General features: G+C 55.4%; 1 protein-coding gene across 6 annotated transcripts in view; it reads left to right on the plus strand.

The window, feature by feature from the left end:
• The window catches only part of IQSEC1 (IQ motif and Sec7 domain 1), a 158,760-nt gene that overhangs the window by 72,243 nt on the left and 70,101 nt on the right, over positions 1-16,416 (plus strand). The window contains exon 1 of one of the 6 annotated variants that reach the window (XM_029242083.1): positions 3,804-4,490. The exons of the other annotated variants lie outside the window; for them this stretch is intronic. The gene's annotated coding sequence lies outside the window, so the exon portion shown is untranslated. Of the gene's footprint in view, positions 1-3,803; positions 4,491-16,416 lie in introns of those variants that run through there. 6 annotated transcript variants of the gene reach the window in all.

Raw genomic sequence — 16,416 nt, forward strand, 5'->3', positions numbered from 1 at the left:
TCATCACCACCCCACCCCGTCCCTCATAATTAGGGGGTAGGGAATGGGGTTGCTTGCACCTATCAGGAGATGATGTTTCTTGCATGAAAGAGGCTGGGTGAAGGCACTGGGGCAGGTCCCTGTATGAGGCCCAGGGTTCCACCTACTGCCATTGCTCAGACCTGGTGTCCACACTGTGAAGTGTGACTCAGACCCGCTTCTGGGGGCGGCATCTTCCAGTGCCTGCTGCCTTCCCACCGGGCCCAGCCTTCAGCCTTGCCCGTCCTGGCTCCTGCAGGTATGCCCACCCCACCTGCGCCACCCAGAAACCTTTGCTCAGCCTTCACCCGTTGGTGTCACCTCTTCAGCAAAATCTGCCCAGAGTCTCTGTGTCTGCCTCCCCTGGGGGTCCCATTGTCACTGAACTGGGGGGGGGGGGACAGGGGCCTGGGACATAGGTAGGCCTGAATGCAGGACACCCGCCCGCCACTGCCTGAGCTCTTCAGTGGCCCTAACACACAAGTGCCGGCTTGGAAAGGCACGGTGCAGGCAGCCAAGTTCTCGGTGACTCTTCAAAGAACTGAGTGTATGTGGCCTTCTGATCCGGTGTGAGTACAGTTCACACCCAGCAAGCGTCTTTTAAGCATCTACTCCGTGCGCGACCTTCTCACGGGGTCTCACTTGTATCAGCCCATTTCATCTTCGAAACCACAAACCCATCTGCTAATGTGTATGAAGGCTCTAGAAGCGTAATATCAAAGCAATGATGTCAGCCGCACGGGCCAGTGGGACCCACTGAGAATGCTGCACACCCCCACCCGCCGCTGGCCGGAGTCTTTTCCGTGACTTGGGCCCTAGTGTCCCGACAGCTTGGCAGTTTGCGCACCCAGATGGCCTGGGGAGGCGCGGGGGCTTAGGGTGCTCAGAGGGGACTGACCCCATGAATGCACGCGGGCTGTCTGGACGGAGGTAGGAAGGCTTGCAAAGGGGTCCTGTGACCAGGTACATGCGTTTGGGCCTCATCTGCTGCCTCTTTAGAAGGAAGTCCTGTCGGGATGACAGTCTCGTCGTCGTCTACCAGACTGAACCCCCTGAGGGCGGAACAGCGGCTGAGGCACCTGCGGGTCCCCAGCGCCAGGGGCTAATGTGAGGCTTTGCTGTGCTCAGCTGAGGTGGATCTAAACAAGAAAAAAGGCAGTGAGTTGTCCTCATTGGAGGTATGCAAGCTGCGGCAGTGGAGAAGACTCCTGTACCTCGGTTACGCGCGATGCCCTGGAGGGCCGGCCATTTTAGCTCCAGGGCTCCCGGAGCCAATGACTTTTTTTTTTTTTTAATCTGAGGACTTAGTGAAAGCTATCAGGATGGTAATATAGGTTTGGAAAAATGCTCAGTGCCAGGCTGTTTTAATAAAGCCAGTTGCCTCGGGGTATTATGGGAACACTCCATTATCTGGCTGCTCCAGGATTTGGACTTGGCCAAGGGGCCTGAGGGTTTGGCGTGAAGCAGCAAGGAAATTGAGAGTCTTATGGCCAATCCCGGAGCACTGGGGTCACTGTCGGCCACAGTAACTTGGGAAGCCCTGAGGTCAGAGCTGAACTCCTTGTTGCTTTAGACAAGTCCCTTCCCCTCCCTGAGCTGAAGAAGTTTGAAAGAGTCCGGAAAGCACTTTGGAAATTGTAAGGATTGGGGGCCGGGAGGAGGGGCTGAAGCCGCAGATCCTGATTGTGTCAGGTGCATGGACCAGCGGAGGGCCAGCCTGCCGCTGGGATGGGTTCCAGTCCCAGCTCTCAGCTCCCTAGCTTCCTGCACCTCCGTGAGCCTCAGTCTCCTCCTCTTTAAAATGGGAGTGATGACAGGGCCAATCTCCTAAGGCAGTTATGAAGGTAATTCTGGAAAGTGTGTCAATGTCATACAGCTAGTTTCCATTTTCTCCTTTGGGGATATTGAGAAGCCACTCAGTATTCCTAAGGCCGCAAAGTCCAAATAGAAATGCCAGCTCTGTTGATTTTCTCATTCAGCAAATATTTATGGAGCGCCTGTGATGATAGCACAGGAGCCACACAGACAAAACGCCTTGCCCTCCAGGAGCTTTGATTTCAGCAGCAGGAGACCTGCAACAAAGAAGTAAACAAACAGAATTTCAGTGAGTGCTAAAAAGAAACAGTCTGCCCTGGTCGGTGTTAAAGCTGCTTTGCAATGGAAGAACTCTTCCATTGTAAAGGGGGATGAGAAGGAGCCCCCTCACCCTGTCTGGGCTCCGGGAGACCTAGATTCCAGTCCTGGCCCTGCTGGCTTCCCACTTGCTGTGCAAACTTGGGCAGTTTCCTTCCTGTCTCTGATCCTCGGTTCTCGTTTGTGAAATGAAACAGCAGGTATGCCCCTCCAGCTCCGGTGCCCTATGTGGTGCTGCACTGACGTCTGCACTGCCGTCATAGCTGGGGTCCCTGCCTGTCCCCTCTGCGTGCCACACCACACGTACCTTTCTATTTTAGATGTGACAGGTGACCTGTCAAACAGAAAGGCGAAAAGACAGGCATACAGCAGCCTCAGCAGAAATAAGAGGAACGCACACGTTGTGAGACCACCACCCGGGCCCCGAGACGACGCGCTGCCAGAAGCCCCCTGCCCCGCCCCGTGGGCTCCCCCTCAACTGTTGCCCCTCAGGGGTGCTCACCATCCTGACATTTGTGATAATACTGTTCTTCTTGTCACTGTCTTACCACCTGTCTGAACAACTCTTTACCACATGGCCTTGTTTTTGTTTTTTTTTGGCAAAGTATTTTATTTTATTTTATTTTTTTATTTTTTGCGGTACGCGGGCCTCTCACTGTTGTGGCCTCTCCCGTTGCGGAGCACAGGCTCCGGACGCGCAGGCTCAGCGGCCATGGCTCACGGGCCCAGCCGCTCTGCGGCACGTGGGATCTTCCCGGACCGGGGCACGAACCCGCGTCCCCTGCATCGGCAGGTGGACTCTCAACCACTGCGCCACCAGGGAAGCCCGTTATTTTTGACTCGTTTATACGTAGACTTAAGCTGTAGATATTTCTCCAGGTCTGGCTTCTTCTTAAAGTCACGAGGAGCTGTTGCTCGTCCTCGTCACGGCCATGTTGTTCGTATTCCACTGCATCGCTAGGCCACCGTTTATTATCCAGTCTCTGTGATGGACACACAGGGTGTCTTCAGTTCGGGGCTGTGTTCTTGAACCTGCCCACGTCCTAGTGCACGTATGACCTCCTTTCCGGCACCTGTCTGGAACTGGGCCACACAGGACACACATGTTCAATGTCATAGAGCAGACCAGCACTGTGGTCCTTCCGTCCAGTCGCCCCCCACTCCCAGCGGCACCACCTGTTGTCAGTCTCTGCCATCTTTACTCTCCTGGTGGGCGTGTAATGGTTTTAATCCGCATTTCCCTGACTGCTGATGGGGTTGAGCATTTTCGTACGGTTATTGGCCGTTTGGATCTCCTCCTCGGTGAGGTGACTGTTCAAGCTTCTTGCCTACCTTGGGCTGTCTTTTTGTTTTCTTGTTGATTTGGAGGATTCTTTAGGTATTCCGGATTCCAGTCCTTTGTCATTTGTATATGTTGTAAATATCTTGCATTTTTCACTTTTCCTGGGGTCTTGGAATGAACATCTTAATCTCAAGAGTTCTTAATTTCTATCAAATCTTTCACTTTATTTATTTAAAATTTTATTATTATTATTATTTTTGCGGTACGCGGGCCTCTCACTGCCGTGGCCTCTCCCGTTGCGGAGCACAGGCTCCGGACTCGCAGGCTCAGCGGCCATGGCTCACGGGCCCAGCCGCTCCGCGGCATGTGGGATCTTCCCGGACCGGGGCACGAACCCGTGTCCCCTGCATCGGCAGGCGGACTCTCAACCACTGCGCCACCAGGGAAGCCCACTTTCACTTTATTTTTGTTTTGTGTTTTAAGAGTCCTTTCCTACCCTGTGGTCATGAATTCACCTTTTGCATTAGATTTTTAATCTACGAGGAATTGATGTTAGTAAAGGGCATGAGTTAAGAGTCCCATTTCCCACACGCACGCATGCACGCACACGCACACGCACGCACACCCCATTTCCCAGCCTGCCCAGCGCCGTTTGGTGACATGTGTGTCCCTTTCCCCTACCTGCCCTGCCCGCCCCACCCCGCGCATATTCATACCTTTCCCGGGCAGGCAGGAGCCCAGGACCTCAGGCTCAGGCCTGGGAGCCCCGGCAGGGACAGCACCCGGGGGCAGGGCAGGGCGGCCAGCCCTCCCCCACTGGACCAGCTGCCACTCCTGACAAACAGGTCTGTGGGGCCCGTCACGTGTCCAGCTGGCGCTGACTCGGGCTCTGGCGGATTAAGCAGGGGCTCAGGGCTTATGACCCGCACCGTCCACTGCACAGACCCCCGTGGGGGCCGAGGGAGCTCAGCTCTGTGGGCTGCGGAGGAGACCCCCAGAGGCCAGCGAGGCTGCACTGTTTGCCTCAGGACACCCGCAGCCGGGGCACTGGAGCAAGGTAAGAGAGGGCCCGGGGGGCCCTGGCTGTGTCTTCCCTGCCCAGCTCTGGGAACTTCTGTCTGGAAAATGAAATGTCCCCGCCTCACTCCCCCGCAAGCTCTTTCCATCTGGGTCTATTGGGGGAAGCCGAGAGCCAGGAGGTGGAGGGCGGCGGCCGAGAGCAAGGACCTGCCAGTCTTAGGGCCCTGTGCACACTCACCCGGGCTCATACACACACGTACACGCACCTGCCCACCGGTTCCCGAGGGACTCCGCGTCGTCGGGCCTGCCCGCTGGGGGGGGGGCGGGCGGTGGTGGCACTGCCAACCTCCAGTCTGCCTTCCAGATCCTGGTGCCTCCCCCCCCCCCCCCCCCGCAATGGCCGGTACCTTCGTGCTCCTGGAGTCTTCGGGGCAGGGAAGAGGGAGAGGAAGTGGGTGTGCGCTGAGCACCGTCTATGTGCCGGGAACTTCCCCTCGGGTGATCTTTATTCCAACCCTGCAAGGGAGGGAAGATTCGCCCATTTAATAGATGAGGAAACTGAGGCTCGGAGATGGGCTATGGCCCAGCTGGGGCCCGGGCTGGGAGGACGGTCCCCAGCATATCAGCAGGCTGCCTACGTGACCCCGGAAGTCGCAGGCTCTGCTCACCCCCTGCCCAAAGGCACAGTCCCTCTGGCGCAGAGCTGCTGCTCCCTGGGGCTCTTTGAGAACTCTAGGTCCTTGCGAGGGCTGGGGGGGGGGGGGGGGGCATCAGGGCGGGAGCAAGAGCCGGCGGCTCTGGGCCCAGCTCAGCCTAGGCTAGCGGGTAAGACTTGGGCTCTGTCTCCACGTTCGTGCCATGGTGGGGTGACAATAGTAGGCCCCACCTCTCCAGGCTGCTCTGAAATGCCACCGTGCATGAAAGGGCTTCCAAACACGTCCACTCCCAGCAGGCACTCGGGCACTTAGCTTTTGTTTTTACAGGGAAGGTCAATACCTGAGTTCACTGCGTCCTCTGAATTTCTGAGCTCCTGTGCATTTCTTTTCTTCCTGGGCTTTATGCATGCACTTACTCCTATGAGTTTAATACTTGCTTAGGAAATACAGGCACGTGGTAAAATGTTCAACATTATAAGAGTATACAGTGCAAACGATGTATGCCCCTCGCCCCCTCCCCAGAGCAAACAGGATGAGCATTTTGGGGGTATCTGGTCAGAAATGTTCCTATGTATATATTTGTTCCTCTGCCATATTTTAAAGAGAGCACCCAGCAACTTGCTCTGCCCCTATCCTGTGACTTCCCTCTGGGCCTTTAAATCCACCCACCCGGTTAGAGAGCCTGATGGCTGCTTCCCTGCAGAAGGCACGCATATTTGTGGATGCTGGCACCAGATCTTCCTCGTCAGCAGGACTTGAGGGGGGCTGCAGCCTGGCACGGGGCAAACAGGGGGATTGTTGAGCTGCAAAGAACGGTCCCTCTGTGCCCAGGGAAGGCCCAGTTGGAGACCGGCTCCCCCTCCTCCCCACTGCAGCAGATCTGGGTCTGGAGCAAGGGTGGAGCCTGGGGACCTGGCTGAGGCCCAGCCCGCTGCCAGCTGTCCATCGGGTGACCTTGAGCCTCCTCTGGGCTCCCGACTCAGTGCAGAAACCCAGGGCGCGTGGTGGCCCCAGTGAGTGGACCAAGGGTCTATCTTCTTGAGGACCCAGCAAGCCACGCCTCACCCATCCCGCCCAGGGAAGAAGCGCGTGATGTAGGCTGGAGTTCTCACTGCTTCCTCTTGAGCTTTGATGGTGCTCTCTGGGAAACAGCCGAGATCAGCGCTAAGTCTCACTGATATGTTCTCTGTGGGCCTTGTGACTCCTGGACCTGCCGGCTTCTTATCTCTGCCAGGGAAAGCTCCCAGAGGGCTGGGGGCAGGGCTTTATCTCTCCCAGCCTCTGAGAAAGGAAGGCAGCAGGTGGCCACATGTGGTAACGTACCCTATGTGCGTGACTAGGAGGCTTCATCAGAAAGGCTCCCTGCCCCCTTGAAGCAAGAGCAGGATCCACCGTTGGTGTCGGGAGGGTGGCCAGTTACCCAGTGGGGCAGAGGTCCAGGCGCTGCCCGTGTGCAGATGTTCAGGTTGTGCACTGCACAAGAGCAGTTGGCAAAGGAAGAATGCACTGTTAGCAAGCCACAGGCCTGAGAGGCTGTGTCCACCAGAAGAGGGCGCTTTTCCCAAATTCACACGCAGGCCCTGCATGCTCACTAGTGAAGGAGAGGTGCCTGGTGAGGTGTCTGCTCTCCACTTACGCGGCCTCCCTCTGCTCGGTTTTCTAGAATCTCCCTCCAGGACGCTGCTGGTAAACCCAGGGGAAAGGCAACTCCAAACACTCTCCTTTGTCTGTGGGAGCAGCTTGGGTAAACCCAGCCCAGTGGATCCTCAGAGGGAACGGGGCCATGGCTCAGAGACCATGTGCATGCATCCACATTGCAGCTCTAGCTGCTCCTGGTCAGGACTCCTCAGCAGAGACCCTCCACTTTAGCATCTGTTAATACTCCCCACAAAGCTCAAGTATGAAGGACCCTTACCTCTGTGCCCAGCCCCTTGAGCAGGGCCACTTTATTTGTGAAGGCGTGTTGATTTGGGGACAGGAACTCATATGAACTCATCTCATGCACATATATTTCTCCAGCACCTAGTGTGTGCCAGGCTGGCAATAAATGGTGAGTCCCACAGACGTGACTTTTATCCTCACGGAGGTGTCCAGTGAAGGAGAGGGAAATGCCCCCGCGAACAGCATGGACCAGGGGCTGGGAGGACTTGCTCAGTGGGGCCTGTAAGGAGGTCAGGCAAGGCTTCCTTGAAAGTGGAGTCAGGGATAAGTAGGTGAAAAGAGAGAGACGTATGCACCCGGCAGTGGGAACAGCACGTGCAAAGGCCCAGGGGCAGGAGCCAACTTGCCGGGTATGAGGCTGGAGCCGAGACGGAGGGCAGAGGCAGGCAGAGGCTGAATCCATGGGAGCTGTGGGCGTGGTGAGGAGTTTGCTGCTTATTTCTTAAGCAGCGAGGAGCCAAGGTTCGAAGCAGGTCAGTGACTTGTTAGATAGAAATGTCAGTGAAATTGGGTTTGAGTCCTGGCTCTGCTTCCTGCAGTCCAGCTGCCCTCCTGCTGTATGATGGGGATGGGGGCGGCAGGGTGGAGGGTGTCTTAGGTTGTGCCGGAAGGAGGAGATCTGAATGAGGAAGCTTACCGTGGGGTCCAGAGGCTGCCTCAGCTGCCCCTCTGGGCACCTGCCCCGTGGCTGGGCACCTCCCTGTCCAGGAGGCTTGGGGCTGGGAAGGCCAGATTGCAGTTCTCCAGCAGGGCGACAGGTGGCGCCAGCCCCTCAGAGGTGACCGGTGGGCTGGCCCAGCAGGGACCAGCGCACGTCAGGTGGGGTTGGGTCTAGCTCTTGTCAGGCCGGGGCGGAGCCACGCTTCCCCCTGCCCTCACCCGCACCCCAAGTGGCACCCAGACTGCTGGTTCGGTGGCTCCAGCCCGCAGTTGCCAGCACCCCGTCTTTCATCCCCTCCGAGGACCATCCATCAGTTGTGACCTGAGCTGACGTTTTAAGCCGATCTAAATTTGCCACCAAGCCTGACAGGGGGACAGCTGGGTGAAACCACCCTCTGCAGGGGAGTGCTGCGGCCCAGATCTCCGCTCTGCAGCCTCAACCAGTGAAATGCAGATAATGAGGTGCCCCTCCCAGGGTGGGCGTGCGTCAGCACACACTGAGTGCCCAAGGAATGTTGGCCCAGCCAGGGCTGGGCACCCAGGAGGCCTGCAGGGCCTGGCAGTGCCTCCCCTGCTCCACCGGGGCCCCCGCAACTGGCATGGGGGCTGGAAGCACAGGGAGCCGACGTGTGTTGAGTGAAGACGTGCCCTGCCCACCAGAGGCTGGGCTCCAGAGTGGGAACGCTCACACCTGGCCCGTCGCTGGTATCACATCCCGGCTCCCCGAGGCTGGTGTGTGATCTGGCATCTTGGGCAAGTGGTTTGGTCCTTTTGAGTCCTATTCCTTCTGTAAGATGTGGACGGTACCCTCTCTGTAGGTGGAAGGATTGCTTACCCGATGGGAGTCCCTTGGAGCACCCAGCACCGAATTGGTGCTCAGGGAAGGGCACCCACTGCCACTGGGAGTGCAACCAGCCATCCCTGCCTCGGAACCATGGGTGGTCACTAAGGGAGACCAAGGGCAGAAGCTGGAGCCGCGATTGCAAGCAGCCTACAGCAAGCTGGCTGACCAAAGCAAGAGGGAATTTACTGGAAGGTAGCGTTGTCCCCAGACTGCCCAGGAAGGACAGGAAGCAGGCCCGTACACAGGGCCCCTCCTGAGGGCAGGGGGCAGTTTCCTCTAGGGATGCCCCCTGGAAGGGGTGCCTGCTTGTCCGTGCTTGGGTGCCTGCAGGCAGGGCCGAGCCCCGTGAGAGGCCCACCGGGTGCAAATGCCCCCAGGACGGGGCACTGCGGGAGGGAAAGGAGGGATCCTGGAATAGGACATGGCCCTGAGGGAAACCGCGCAGGCCCAAGCCCAGCACCCCCAGCGCTGGCTCTCTGTCCCTGGCCCCCGTGCACCCCGCTGTACTCGATATGGGTTCCTCTTCACCAGCGTGATAATTACTGGACACATCGCTGACATTGAACAAATTGTTGTGTGCTTGTAATTACAAATTACGTTTCTAACACTCCAGGGGGTTCCAAACCTTGATATCTGTGCTATTAACACATAAATTACAGTCATTTATGGAAATTACCAGAGAGACCAGAATTGTCTGTGGATTGTGCTGTGTAAGAGATGCTCATTGGCGGATGTGCTCCAGGAACCTGGAGGGGCCCAGCGTGGGCCTCGAGCGTTACTATTTCATGGGGTCAGATTCTATTCCCAGCCCTAGACTTTTTTTTTTAATTAATTAATTTAATTTATTTACTTTTGGCTGTGTTGGGTCTTCGCTGCTGCACGTGGGCTTTCTCTAGTTGTGGCGAGCTGGGGCTACTCTTCGTTGCGGTGCACGGGCTTCTCATTGTGGCTTCTCTTGTTGTGGAGCACGGGCTCTAGGCACGCGGGCTTCAGTAGTTGTGGCACGCGGGCTCAGTAGTTGCGGCGCGTGGGCTCAGTAGTTGTGGCTCACAGGCTCTAGAGCACAGGCTCAGTAGTTGTGGCGCACGGGCTTAGTTGCTCCGCGGCATGTGGGATCTTCTCGGACCAGGGCTCAAACCCGTATCCCCTGCATTGGCAGGCAGATTCTCAACCACTGCGCCACAAGGGAAGCCCACCAGCCCTAGACTTTTCACACATGGTCCCCCAGGTCGGAATCCCAGCTCTGCCACGGCCAGCTGAGTGGCCTCCAGCCACTAACCTCTCTGTGTCTCAATTTCCTTATGGACTAAATAACGGGACTTGATGAGTGATTCCTAGAGATAGCGGCCGTCCAGCTGCAGGCACCCGCCTGCGTGCAGGAGGTGCCCCCGGGGACCTTTTCTCCTCACTCACAATGCAGGAGGTGCACAGTGAGGCAGCAGCCAGGTTTTGTTCCCAAGAGGAGGGAGGGGACCAGGGCCCTGGAACCCCGCCTTCAGTCCCGGTGGCACCAGACAGCCCTCCGCAGCCTCAGGGTGCTGTGAATTCCTCATGAGCTTCAGGGCGTTATTTCTTGCTGCAGAGAGCGTACTCTCAGATTCCTGGGTTTCTGGAACTGTAAGACCCAGGCCACAGGTGGGCGTGAAATGATTCCAGGTGAGCCGTAGATGCTGCCTTGGGTGACACGGAGCCCATCATACGAACCCGGGAGAAAGCTCTTCCCCTCCTGGAGTTCTTTTAGCCCCTCCGATTACACTGAGCCCGGAGTGTTGGTCGGGGCTAATATCTCTTTAATGCCTCTTTATCACTCCAAAAAAAGCTTAATTCTATTTCCTTATTTTATAGGAAGTAATGTGTCACATGGTTAAACAGTGAAAGATATAAAAGGCTACAAGACAAACAGTGAGCCCTCTCCCAGCCCCAGCCCCCCAGAGGTAAACACCATCCAGAGATACTTTGCGTGTCTATCAGCGTGGTGTGTGTGTGTGTGTGTGTGTGTGTGTGTGTGTGTGTGTGTGTGTGTGTATGTATTCTTCTTCCCTTTTTTGTTAGGCACATACAGCATTCTAAATTTAGCCTTTTCACTTATAATATATCTTGTATCTCATTCCCTACCAGAACATAAAGAGCCTCCTTCTTCTGTTTTCTGGCTGCCCTCTGTAACGTGGATTCTCGATACTTGCTAATCTCTGTTTTAAAGAAAGACAGAGCAAGCCTCAAGCATAGGCCTTCTTCTGATAACAAGATCTGAGCAGGATTTTATAACAGTGTATTGGTTTGGGTGATTTCTTTTTATGGGAAAATTCAATTTATGCTCAGCGAGACTGGCTTTTCACAGATGGAGCAGATATAACGTGTGCCCGATACGAAGAATAGTATTAAGTAATTGGTATACAGGTGTTTATGTGGTTGTTGGGAAAACTCACCTGGGGATAAATCCAGGCCAGTTCTGCCGGCTGCCTCCCCAGCGACACACACCCATAGGATGAAACCCCAGCCCCATCCTCTGGCCTCATTCCTCACAGCACACCCATCCCCACACTTCACGCTCCCATATATGCTGTTCCCTGTACGTGGGGTGCCCTTCAGTGAACTCCCATTCATGCCACAAATCCCGATGCAGGCTTCACCTCCTCCAGGAAGCCCTCCCTGATGGCCACCCCATCAGCTCACAGTCGTTCCTGCTTCTGTGCCAGGTTGATCCCATGGTTGCATTGATCACCCACTGTAGTGCCCTGGCACAGTACGAGATCCTCAAACTTCTGCAGATGTCAGAATCACCTGGAGGGTGAGAATGTACATTTCTCAGAATTCCCAGCTGGGACTGCGGTTACTGCTGTTCTGGGACCACACTCTGAGAACTGCTGGTGGAGGGGCAAGGACACAGCGTTCTCCTGGGTTCTCCTCCCGGCTCCATCATTTATGGGCTGTGTGTCTCTGGACAAATTACTTACCCTCTGTGGGCTTCAGGGCCTCTGTGAGAAGCTGAGATGTGACCCCACCTTGTAGAGAATTGCGTGAACGTGTTTGGAAGCAGGGCTGGCACCGACCGATGTGAGTTGCCTCCCGCCCCCTCCCCACCGAACTTCCCGAGGGCAGGGCCCACATCTGATGTGTCTCGGATGCTCTGAGACACCCAGGCTGTGCCTGGGGGGCAGCTGCTGGTCACGTTCAGGAACGCACATGTGCCGGTTATCTATTTATTCAAATAGTGAATCAGATGTTGCACATCTCCCGCACCCATTGATTCCAAATCTGTGGAGCCGGGTCAGGCTGGTCGAAGTCTTCCTCCCACCGGGACCAGAGAAGGGGTTGTTTAAATCAATAACATAAAGACGATTGCAGAGGGGAATGTTTAACCCACTTAAGAGAAGCTGTTGTTTTCGGAGCACTTAGTGGCATCCGTTTGCAAAACAGGCGTCCCAAGCACTTGTTATAAATGAACGTTCTATTCATTAAAGCAGAGGGCCACTGAGGCTCGGCTGGGCTGGCCCTTGGTAGCGGTGTGGGCATGACAGTTAAGAATCAGTGCCGCCAGTGGGGTGGTCCATGGCAGGGCAAGGCCTAGCAGCCCCCCACCTCTGCCCCTTTTAGTGCAGGTGGGCCCTGCAGGTGAAACGCAGCTCCTGGGAAAGAAACCCAAATGCCTCAAGAATGGTCATTCGCTTTGCCCCAGGGCTACCTCTCTTTAGAGAATCTTTAGCTGACAGGTTCCTTAAGTACTGGGCACCCTGGTTATGAGAAGCAGTGTCTCTGAACACCAGTTTCATGAGAAGAGGGGCGTTGGCTCAGACTGAATAGGACCAGGATGTGAGTGGGTAGCATGGAGGGGGCTGGCCCCATGGCTGGCCCTGAAGCAGAATGAATCTGGTTCTACATGATTTGTTTGTTCATTGTTTATTGAGCACGTGCTGTAGACCAGGCGCCTTCCGGGTGCTGGGGACACCGTGGTGACGCTTCATTCTGGTAGAGGATAGACAGTAAACAAGGGAACAAGTAATTGAGCCAGATAAACAGGCGGTGAGATGGGCTAAAGGGAATTAGACACGATGGAGAGAACGGGGGTGTGCTTTACCTGGGGGCGGCTTAGGCTGTTCTCAGGCACGGGGAGTGGGCACGGGGCGGTCCTAGAACAGTCTGGAGCCAGTTTCTTGGAGCTCTCCCCGAGGGAGGGACTCGGCATAAGCATACCCCTCCCTCCCTGAGATCTGGCGGTGGCTTCCTTTGTGCCACCAGCCAGGAAAAGAGGGTTGAGTGTGAGGGGCACTTCTGATTGTGTCCTGGGGCTGGCAGGGCTCCCTGACGGGGAGTGTGATGAACAGGGTAATTTCGGGGCTGAGGGGGCTCAGGGAGGAGACCATCACTGGTGAAAGCAGTTCAGCTTTTTGCTTCTGAATTTCTTCCTGATGTTGTCAGGCCCCTTGAATCCTGCAAGAAATCCGGCCAATGGCCATTTCCCATCCACTTGAATAGGCTCATAACTGAAGTGGCCGCACTTAGAAGACGCAGGTCTGTTCTCTGCAGGCCCTTTCCCCGGGGCTTCAGGACAAGCAGTTCCGCTCATCTGGCTGGGCCCAGCAGAGGGATGAGGGCAGAGGGGGTGTTCCCCACGAGTGCCCAGACTGGGGAGGGATGCGGTGAGCACGGTCTCACCTGTGGCCGCCACCCCCATCTTCCTTCACTTTTATAACAAACCAGCATCTGCCGTGCTGCAGGGGTGACAAGTGCTCTGGGGATCCAAGCTAGGAGGTCTTCTTAGAGGAGGTGATCATTCTTGGCTGTTCTGTTGACTTTGTCAGTCACTGAGGATCGTCGTGCTAGGTTTGTCAGAGCTCCACAGAGCCACCCCATCCCATGTGGGGTTTTCTTTCTTCTTGCATCTGACCCTGTGTCCCAACCATGTGGTCCCATTATTGTAACCCTCCTGGAGGAGCTTTCCCAGACCCTTGCAGGACTGTTCACCCGTTTGTCAGCTGTTGGCATTAATAACAACTGCATCGAATTCTTAGTGTTCATTTAAAGACCACAAGAAAAGAGCTCCGTACACCGCCGACCACAATGGTTCCCTACCTCTGTGGCTTCCTTTGCCAGAGCAGTGAGAAGGAGCTGAGGAAAGGATGCCCTGTTCTTGGCTGTGCCCCAGGCTGGCCTGGGGACTGTAGGACTCCGGTTCCTCATCTGCATAAGAGCAGGCTGCACTGGGTCACTGGGTGACTCCTTCCGGCTCTCAACTTCTAGGGTACGCTAACGTTAAGGCCGCTTTCATCTCACCAGCGTGGGTCAGGTCTTGGCCAACCCAAGTACCAGTGAGTTTTTTGTGGTTGGGACCCATTTCCCCTGGTGCCAGGACAGGTGTCTGGAACCAGGCCGGTTATGTGAAGCAGTAGTCGCACCTGAGCCCCACCACCGGGAGAGTGATGGAGTGCCATTGTCCCTGCCCTCAAGGTGCCCACAGCCTGGGTGAGGGGTTCTCGCTTAGCCTAGGGGGGTGGGGGCACTAGGGGAGGCTTCAAAGAGAAGGTGGCATTTGGGCTGGGCCTTGAAGGTTGAGTCGGAGGTTGCCAAGCAGATGAAGAGGGCAACCCAGGAAGTGGGAGCAGCATAAGCAAAGGCACTGGGGCAGGAAAGTGCTTGGTGCATTCTGGGAGTCACTGTATGGGAGGGATGGTAGCTGGGAATGGGGCTGGAGAGAGTCAGGGGCTAGATGTCACCAAGGTAGTACCTGAGCAGGTAAATAGTCTGGTTCACGGTAAACAACCCTACACTACCTCCGGGTGACCGCAGGCTCCCAAGATAAGTTATCCCAGGGTCATTTTGTTTACTTTGTTTAGTAAGATTAGGGAAGTCCGTGATTTGCAGAGGTTTCTATGAAAACTGGTTGAAATTTTAAAAATAACTTGGCACTTAATAAGAGCAGCTTTATTTACCTGGGAAATTTCTCCTCTGGGGGGCTGACTGGGCTCCCAGAGAGATCACGCTACAGAGTCCTCTGTTCTGTGCAGTGTCTGTGGTTTTTCATGGCATCCGACACTCAGATAAATAAGTTCCATTCCATACGGAACCCACAACTCACCCACACGCAGGCTGTATGCTGGACAGTCCCCATCCCTGCCATGCCATCCCAGCAGCGGGGGCTTGTGGCCTGGCAGGTAGGACGCTTGGGTCAGGGTCACTGTTTCTAGGACCTGGCCACACGCCTGCGCTCATCCCTTCGTCTCTCTGGGCCTCAGTTTCCCTGTCTGTGGAGTGAAGGATTGGGCTGGAGGGAGGGTCACAGAGCTGTGGCTGTGACATGGGGAGGATCCTTTCAGTGATGCAAAGAGTAACTTACTAGTGATCAACAGACACTAGGAGAGAAGCTCGGATGGGCTTGACCATAACCTGTTTTTATGGCTGTCATAGGACACGACCTCTCGCAGAGTGGCCCAAGAGGCGGCTTCAGTACAGTCTGGCCTTTGGGGCCTCTGCGGACTGGCTCTGGTGGGCTTCAGAGACTCCTAGAAGATGCTAGAAGACATGTAGTCCCTTGGATTGTTACGTCTATCATGGATTTCTTCGTTTCCCTGACTTTTAAAAAAATTATTTAAAATTTTGCAAACACTGTAGTTCTAAAGTGCTCCTTCCTCCTTCCCACCCTGTGTCCCAAGCTTAGAGGGCAGAGCCGTGTCCCCAGGAATCTCTGGAACCCCCGTTTCCCTTTCCAGAGGCAGCCACCAGTACCCGTTTCTTGGGTCTCCTTGAAGAAACAGTCTGTGAGCGTATTGTGCTACGTAAGCATACTAGTGTTCTGTATGTTTTATTGTCTGCACATTTCACACTTGTCTGCACTTTTTGTCAAGATGTTGTGTCTCAGACCGTTTGCTACAAGTGTGTGCAGCGCTGCTGCCGTTCTTTTAACGTAGGGCTCCTCTGTACCACAGTTTACATAACCAATTGACAGATGTTGTCTGTGTCCTTCTCCGCGTTCTGCTGTTACAAACAACTAATACCCTTGGACCTGCGTCTTTGTGCACCTGGGCAGGTAGCTCTCTCTGTAAGTATGTGTTCCGAACAGTGGATGGTCCCATCTTGTGGCCATCTGTCTGAAGGTTGCCTGGCCTGGCCCTATCGTTTCGATCACCATCTTCCCCCATGGCACGTGGACTCTCTTTCCCAGATCTCGTCCACAGCCCTGATGCAGGGAACTGGGGGGTGGCTGAACAGCCAGAGAATTCACGTGGAGCTAATGCAAAACTCCCTCAGGGGAGCTTCATTATGTCAGGCTGACAAACCTTTTCTGTGGAGAACTAGACAGAAATATTTCAGGCTCGCGAGCCCTAGTCTCTCTTCAACTTTGTTGTGGCACAAAAGTATCCGTACACAATACGTAACGGAATGAGTGTGACTTTGTTCCAATAAAACTTTATTTAAAAAAGCATGCAGGGAGCTGGACTTGCCCCCAGGCCTTAGTTTGCATTTGATTGATTTGCCTGGGCACCTTGGTGTCCCAGCCCTATAGTGGGCACAGGGGATGCTGCAGAGAAGGACGCAGGCCAGCTCTGCCTGGCAAGGACAGCACAGTTCCTCTGCCCCAGGCAAGGAACCGGGGAGCATTAAAGGGAGTTTCTGACTTGGATTGGGGGGCCAGTCAGGGTGGCTTTCTGGGTAAAGTCACATTGAAAGCTGAAACCCAAGTCCTGGCTACCAGCCAGCACAGTGGGGAGTGTTGCTTGAGGTTCGGCAAGGGCTGGAAAGAGGAGCCAGACCAGGCCTCACAGGAGGAGGCCTCTGGGAGACGGACTGCAAAGGTTGTTCTTTGGGGGCATGCGTGCCACATGTCTGGTCAGAGGAGAGCAAGGAGGCAGTGGAAGACGGGAGGCTGT

The sequence above is a fragment of the Monodon monoceros genome, unplaced genomic scaffold (genome assembly GCF_005190385.1).
Source record: "Monodon monoceros isolate NGI ecotype Baffin Bay Population unplaced genomic scaffold, NGI_Narwhal_1 Super_Scaffold_3, whole genome shotgun sequence".
In the NCBI taxonomy this organism is placed as follows: domain Eukaryota; kingdom Metazoa; phylum Chordata; class Mammalia; order Artiodactyla; family Monodontidae; genus Monodon; species Monodon monoceros.